Source organism: Cygnus atratus, chromosome 3 (assembly GCF_013377495.2).
Source record: "Cygnus atratus isolate AKBS03 ecotype Queensland, Australia chromosome 3, CAtr_DNAZoo_HiC_assembly, whole genome shotgun sequence".
Classification (NCBI taxonomy): domain Eukaryota; kingdom Metazoa; phylum Chordata; class Aves; order Anseriformes; family Anatidae; genus Cygnus; species Cygnus atratus.
In genome coordinates, this window is record NC_066364.1 from 94,860,686 (window position 1) to 94,868,827 (window position 8,142).

General features: G+C 44.1%; 1 non-coding gene across 1 annotated transcript; it reads right to left on the bottom strand.

Moving 5' to 3' along the window:
• Positions 1 to 5,758: 5,758 nt before the first annotated feature.
• On the bottom strand, positions 5,759 to 5,853 carry TRNAI-UAU (transfer RNA isoleucine (anticodon UAU)). Its single transcript has 2 exons — positions 5,816 to 5,853; positions 5,759 to 5,794 (listed from the first exon to the last, which is right to left on the bottom strand). It is a non-coding gene; the product is annotated as a tRNA-Ile (tRNA).
• Between the last annotated feature and the right edge of the window lie 2,289 nt (positions 5,854 to 8,142).

The window sequence follows — 8,142 nt, forward strand, 5'->3', positions numbered from 1 at the left end:
TGGGCATGTCCTAAGCAGCCTTGAAAATTTGGCCAAGTGCTCTAAGAATCTAAAAAAAAAAAACCCTGTCAATGACTCCAGTGATGAGAGCTTTCCCCCAGCAGGTGCCCCTCTCCTCCTGAAGCTGAGCCCCCTGTGATGGGAAGGAGAGGCAGAGCAAAGCCAGCGGGGAGAGGCAAGACCCCGGCCTTGGGCCCGGGCACTGAGCAGAGAGACACTCACTGCTCCCCTCAGCTGAAAGAGCCCTTGGATCCAGCACCACTTTGCTACAAAGCTCCCCAGACCCTAAACGAGGACTCATATTTTCACTTGGAACATGCTTTCAGCTTGGTGCAACGGCGTACAACTGTACATGAAAGCTGCAGATGCCCTTTGCAGGATGCAGTTCACAGGCAAAGCTACATAAAAAGCTTTCAGTAGTGCAACTTCAATATTAACCAGGCTTTACCCTTGCTGGAACAAGCCTGGCATGCCTCTCCTTAAAGATAAAGGCACATCCTTCTTTAAATTCTTTCAAACTGTGTGTAAACAGTACTTAAAAATCAAGCATTATAGTTAACCAACTGTAATCCTCATCCAATGGCCGGGATATACAGAAAGCAAATGCAAGCAATGAAGTCAATTGACTCAGTTTTATTATTCTCTTCCTTGCAAGTACTTTTAGTTTTTAATGTTGATCGGTTTGACAGCCTCTCTTCACAAAAAAACAAAAACCAGCCAAGTCTCCAAGTCACACATGCCTACATGACCTGCAACACAATGCCTCTGATATTTTATTCATTTTTTTCAGAAGATAAACCTTTAAAAATTGTTTCTCCCCTCCTCAACAACCTTCATATGTCTAATTCCATGTTAAAAATTTTAAATACATTTCCTAGCAATATCCTAAATTGGCTGCCAATGAACAAAGACCTCATACAAAGCAGGCAATGCAGGCTCAACTCCCTCCTTCAAGAGAGCATGCCTCCACCAGCATTTTTAATTACAGACAAACAGACTATCCCCTGCCATTTCAGCCACTTCCCTAGCTTGTTCTCTCTCTGGATCTGGTTTAGTTCGTCTTACTGTGTTTTGAGCCTTTTCCAAGGTTCCAAATATTTAGGCTGCACCAAAACTATTTGAGGAAACCAGGAGACTTTTTCCACCTTAAGAGCAGAACCTAACACAGAAAACTCAGCATAAGCAAGAAAATTACATGGGCACAAACACCAGTGCTGATTGTCCACTTCCTTCCTTTTCCAAACCAGAAAGCTGAGCTCTCCAGCCCTCCCAACACCAGCTCTAATCCTGAGAGAGGCCAAGGGGTCCCTTACATTAGCACACTGAAGTAACCACTCAGAACACACGGAGAAGAAAAACCTTTTGAGATCACTCTTTGCTCAGGCAAAATGGGCAGGCCAATTTACTTTCTATAGGAACTCTATCTTAGACTAATACGCTTGGCTCACGCTTATTCATTTGTTTTTCATTGCCCTACACAGCACGTTCATATAGTGGATTGTCTAGTTCTATCTTTTTTTAAAAAAGCTTCCTCACCTATGTTCTTTTACCAGCTCCCTCTGTTCCCTCCTCCTTTCCTTTTTTTTTTTTTGTTGTCCCCCCTCTCCTTTGCTCATTCCCTCCTTGTAACACCCACTTCCTGGGTTTCAGAGAGCAATAGATGAATAGATGGATTCTATCTAGTTTTTCCTTATTTCTCTTCCTTCTGTCAACCCATATAAGCCCAAGGACCCCCTTCATCTTTCAGCCATTCTTTTCACCAAGGAAGCTTTCATATCACCATTGGACAGATGCATCCTTCGTTACCCTTCTCCTCCACCGCATATTAATATTTGGGCTAAACAAGTCCTTCCCCTTAGTTTGCAAGCATCTGCACTTTGTTCCTCTACCCCCAGCTGTTGTATCCTAGTCTAATACCTCCACAGCATGGACAGCCTCAATGGGAAGCAGCTGCCTGGACTTCAGGCAGCGCTGCATGAAAGCCTCAAGCAGCAGCAGCTCTTCTTGAACTAGCTTAAGAGAATCTAAGCTGGGCCTGCTTTGTTGGCACTTTGAAACAGTACTGAATTCATACAGACTTTAAAACACGTGGCACATCCCATCTACCTCTGCTGCTCCAAACACAACTAATCAATAGATTTTTAATTTCAGAAAGGTCCTCAATATGTTACACACAAAATGAAAACAAAAAGCAAAAACAAAAAACACCACCACACACACAAAAAAAAGTATCTGCACCTCTAGTTGACTTTGTTTTCTAAGCAACCCTTGGAATTTTTGCCTATTGTTCTCTGCTGCCCACAACGAACCATTTGGCAAGTGAGTTCTATTTTTAGGATGTCTGGGAATGCTTTGCTTCGGTTTTCTTTTTCACTTCGTGTGATCACAGTGCCATCTATCGGAAAAAAAGAAAAACGTACTCCTATTTGCTGTTTAACACATACACGCATTTTTAAGTTAAGACTAAAACATTTATTATTTCTAGAACTAGAAAAACATGTGAGAAAAAGAAGTTGCCACTTTTAAAAATAAATGTCAGGAAGGGATATCATGAGTAAGCCTGTGCAATAGTCCTGCCTTTCCTTCTCCTACACCCTGCATCTCCCGCTCCAGTAGGACTCCTCAGGTGAGAAGTATCATGCAAACACTTTAAGCCTGCTCCCTAGCTGTTTATTAAAACCACACAATAGCGGGATCTTTGTAAATTCTCCTCTGAGCAAAAAGAAACAGGTACATAAAGTTTCTCTATGTATCTATAAAGTGAGCTCTAATTCCACAGTCAGCAGGAACACAAAGTAACCAGAAAAATACCGCAGAGCAACTACAGTCCATACATGACATTGAATAAATAGCAAAAAGAAGTTTAAAAAGAGGGATCCTCGAAGGATTTCAGAGGAGCTAGGTGGTTACAGACCTGCAAGCATGACATTCACACCAGACATATTAAAAGAGAAATAATATATATATATAGTATAGGCTACAAGATGTACATCCCTAAGTAAACAGAAGAGCACAGAGTAATCAACACAGTGCCTACATGGGGAAATCCTCCTGAGGAAGCCTCCAGCAACACCCAGGGACTGTCCAAGTGCCCAGCAGCTCATAAGCCTGGCCAAGCCAATGTCACCCTGCGAGGACGGTGACATATAGCAGTGGCTCAAAGGGAGACAGACAACATCTTGCCATCTGCTTTCAGATGGAAAACGTGGCACAGGTAAGCAAGTTACTGTCAGGGGAAGAGGTGGGAAGGAGAAGGAGCTGATAGCTCTCCCTAGATACAGCTTGGTACAGCTGACACGTTGCATCACACATGCAAGTGCCTTCTTAATGTGTCATCTACTTATATTAAAGCTTTAAAAAAAGAAGATAGTGATCACACACAAACACTGGGAGCTTTCCAGTAACAGTATAAAGATATCTTCACACATATATACATAAATATATATGTGCTTACAGTTACAGGTCACTATCAACTAGAATTAAAGCACTAAACAATAATTCAGGCCCAAGAAGCCCAACAAAAAACACACCTCACTGTAAACAACAGCATACACTTTCATCTCATAAGCCCTAAAATGCTTACTCCTCAGGAAAAAGTTATAAACATCAATGACAACCAGAGGTACTCTGGTTCTCACCCTATCAGCACCACAGCTTCCCCAGCAGGCACAGGCCCCCGGCCCCAACCTCACATCCTCCCTGCAGCAAAGAACAAGGCAAATTACAACAAACAAGCCAGCAGGCCCCCCTCCAGTAAGCAAAGAAAGCACAAGCTCACCAACCCCGGTTCCAAAACAGCACCCTTCTTCCACAAGCCCTGCAAGGCCCCTCACAATGGGACAGGAGAAGGGCCCAGCACCACCCCAGCCCAGGTGCCCACAGCCAGGTCACAATGAGCCACCCCACCTCAGGTGCTTTAATTTATCTTATCTCACAGCCCTGCCTCCGTCAGGATGCTCTCATGCTTTCGTAGCAGTTCTGTTCACTTTATTTCATGAACAGCCACTGCACACAGATAAATAACGTTCTTTCTTTGTGTTAGCCTAGTAAATTCACCAGTAGTTGCCCTAATGTTACATAATTTTCTGTGTGAAATCCCCATCTCAGACTGTTTCTCTCAGGTGTTAAGCACTGGAGTCAAACAGGAGCATAGGCCTCTGTTACAGAAATGATAACAGGTATTGCTTACTTGGCAATTTTTTTTCTTTTTTTTTTTTTCTTCTTTTTTTTCAGATAAAATCACTTTGGGGACAGACTAAGAGCCAGGTAGGATGGAGCAGATGAGGGAGGCCTTGTGAAGGAGGCTGCAGCACTGTGCCAACTCCAACCGCTTGTCCTGCCACTCTCTGGTGTGGTGGAAACAAGTTGTAGACAAGCTGGATCACTGCTGTGCATGCACCAAACAGCATCTGTTTTATGCTCCTTGTATTTGGCAAAAATTGCACAATCACCCCAGCAAACCAAACCCAAACCCCAATTACAAACACAAGGCTCCTCCTCAGCCATGGAGAGCAGGAGCTATAGTGTTCCTGAAAGCATAAAGACAAGTAGGAAGGTGAGAGTTAATTAAAAAGGTTAAAAAAGTGGGTCTAACCTGGGGAATGGAGTCCCTCTGCAATGACAATCAATAGGCCTTCTACTATTTTTTTCAGTTACACAAAAACAGTATTTTCATTTTTTACTGTTTCTAATACCTCTGCAAATATTCCTCCATGCTGTCTTTACTCCCCAGCATTTTGACATGGTACTTATGTATGACAGAGAAAATGTGAAACTCCCAGCAGAGAAAGGATGAATTGTATTTACACTTTGATATAGTACAGATCTCTGTTTATTTAGACCTTATTATATTGATATGGTGTGCAGTTCAGGCATGAGCATATCGCCACTGAAATCAGTGGCAAAATTCCTGCAAAGTTCTGAGGGGACAAGGTGGTTCCTAGAACAGGGAAGGCACGGTAATTAAAAGTGGTACAATATGGAGCTAACCCCTGCAGCACACACACTAATGGGCTGATCGGGCAATGGTGATGTGTCTGGCTGCATGATCCTGAGGTTCTCGCAGAGCTTTTTAGTATAAACTGCACTGCTGCAATAGTAGATTAGATGTTAACATGCATGTTTACAAGATCTGGGCCTAAACCTGCGGGGCAGTGTCCCTCAACTTTCTCTTTCTGGAAATTGCCTTTTTCTGTGGCCCTGCCACCTCTTCAATTATGAAGGTAAAATTATTTGAATTCTTCTCTTCCTCTGGACTACACATTCCTAAAAGATTACTGTGATAGTAAGTAGTTACAATGAATATCACTGCTGAAGGAAGCAAAGTAAAGGAGATTTTGTTACTCTTCAGTTGTAGTGACGCTACTGGTGACTATTTATTTACCCTGTATTAAGTAACCTCCAATGAAATAATCTTTTATTTCCTGCAGCGTGTCACATGCAGCTGTTACAAGAAAACCAATAACTATTCCACACCGAAAAGCTACGCTAAACCAACCGAGCATAGACCTCAGAGTGTTTCCATACGTGCATCTTTTAAAGCCCGGCCTCACGCAGGCGCTGCCTGTGTTCCCGACCACCACCACCAGTCCGTTCAGCTGCAAGCTGCCGCCCCCTGGACGTGCTCCAGCACCTCCCCGGCCCTGCAGGGTGCACGCGTGCGGGCCCACGCATAATTTTTCCGTGAACTTTCGCATTTCTTCTCTTCCTGTTGAGCACTCCCCAAAAAAACCGTGTTCCCCCTCCCAAAAAAGCTCTGTGCTCCAGGTGAGGCTCGAACTCACAACCTCGGCATTGCTCGGCTTTAGTACTGCTGTATAAGTACCGCGCGCTAACCGATTGCGCCACTGGAGCCCTGACACCAACTCCTCCCGAACGCTTTATCAACCACTCGCTGGGCGCGGGCCGGGAAATGGCGGCGAGCCGCCCGCCCGCGACGCGTAATGGCCCCGCCGCGCCCCGACCCCCGGCCGACGCCGGGCCCTCGCCGTTACCAGCGGCGCGAGGAGGGGGCCGGAACGGCCGGGCGGGAGGCTCCCGTCCTGGGAGGGCGGTGCCGTGAGGTGCAGGAGGGCGGGGAGCGGCGGCGGGGCCCGGGATGAGGCCTCCCGCCCCCTGCGTGCCCGCCGGCCGGTGGCGGCGGGGGGGGGCTCGGCCCCTCAGCCAGTAGGGCCCCGGGCAAGCACCCTGCTCAGAAAATGCTGAATTGTCAGCAACCATTGCTAAAAGCCAACCGTTGCTTATACGTAGAACAAAGCACAATGTATGCATATGGTGTATTACTTGATGAGAAACAGTTATTAGAAAAAAAAAAAAAACAGCCTTATGTACGTGTTTGTTGATAAAGCGTGAACTTCTGCAGTAAGCTCTGTCACTTCCACTATCGCTGCGTGACAGGAAGAAGAGAAATGGAATCGGCATCAGCAGACATTTAAACCCTATTTAATGCTCCAGTCCTGTTACAGTTGACACAAGGACATACCCTTTCTATTTTTCTTGCTATCATTAAGCTTTGTCACCGTATTTATGTTCCTAGAACTGAGACAGCTCTGCTGGGTTACGGACACAATTACCAGAAAGCATTCTGCTTTCTACATCTGCGAAGCATGGGCAAAGTAACAAGCTCTGGACCTGTCATTACCAAGTGGATGATTGTACAGTGCCGCACAGTGCCTGGACTTCCATGGCTTCTAAACTGAAATATTTATGGCCTGGCAGCAGGGGACAGGCACTTGGACAGTTTCAAGTAGATAGCAGTGACCTCCAAGATTGAGTGGCAGGTATACATGACTTCATTACCTCCTCCTCCTATTCCTAACAGAGCAGAAACATTTTGAGACTGTTCTGGATAGAGACAGGATGCTTCTCACTTGTCAACACAGCTGTTCTGCTGCTAGTACTATTACTGTGGGCGCTACTTAGAACATGTTTCAGTAGTATACACCACTGACAGGTGAAGTAATGTGCAATTGCTGTATCTGGCTGTTGATGAAGATGATGGCAGAGAGAAGAAAATTGCTGTCAGTTCATTTCTTAAAGCAATTTTACATCATCACATATATTTAGTTGGCATACCAGAAAACTGCAGCTACCTTCATTACCCTTACCAGTGCATCATTACACTAGCAAATAAAATATACTGTATTATGTTTGCAGCAATCTTTGTACAATTTCATCCAAACAGGTGCCCTTTTGGTGAATAAAAAATTGTCAGGAAGAATCAAAGCTGAAGCTATGACAAGTTCTTTACTGCAGCTTCAGCCTTAGACTCAGGCAAGAGGAGGACCAAGTGAATCTGTTTTTGTTATTTACATATAGATGATAATCACTGCTGTTGTATTTCAGTCAGCCTTCCCGTAATAGTGAGAGCAATAGTAAAGTTCCTAGTAAATTTTGTGGGATATTTAATTCTTCTGCTGTGCTATGTGATCCACTTGTTTCCTGCATGTGTCCCCACCAAGACTGAGGCCCTTGATAATATGTTTATAATTCAAATAATCAAAAATTGGCCATGTGAATTAGTTAGGTGGGAACATAACTGTACTCATGTAGTAGGTTTGTTACCAATTTGATTTTATTTCCAACAACTGTGCAGGATTTTAAAACTATAAATAATTATATAATGTTTTCATTTTAATAAAGTAAATATATATATATATTTGTTCTCAAAGAATCTTTCATAGCAGAGAAAGAACAGAATTGATAAAAAAAAAAAAAAAAAGGAAGCATGTTCAGGTGTTTGGTTTTTTTCCACTAATGCTTTTTCCTGCACCCACAATGTAAAAGATGGCTTATTTTTGAGGAGCAGTTTTGTGCTTCAGTAGTCTTGCACAACTCTGTCAGCAAAAGCTGACAAGTCAAGAGCCTTTTCCTTCCCTACCTGAGGGAAGGATCTGAGCCAAAAGCAGATGTAGAAACCTGAGCTTCTGGAACAGACTTTGATGATGTGAAGAGCCACAGCAAAGCGGACTAGCTAGAAAAATCCAGGTCCCCAGTCAGGTCATGAAGTGTCCGTACTTACTTGAAACTCACAGAGCCTGCAACACTCGCTTTTTTCTTTGCCTCTCCAATACACTTACTTCACAGAAATAAGGTTTCATGGCCCACTACTTCCAGGCTGCACAGACCATTTCTTATCCCTCC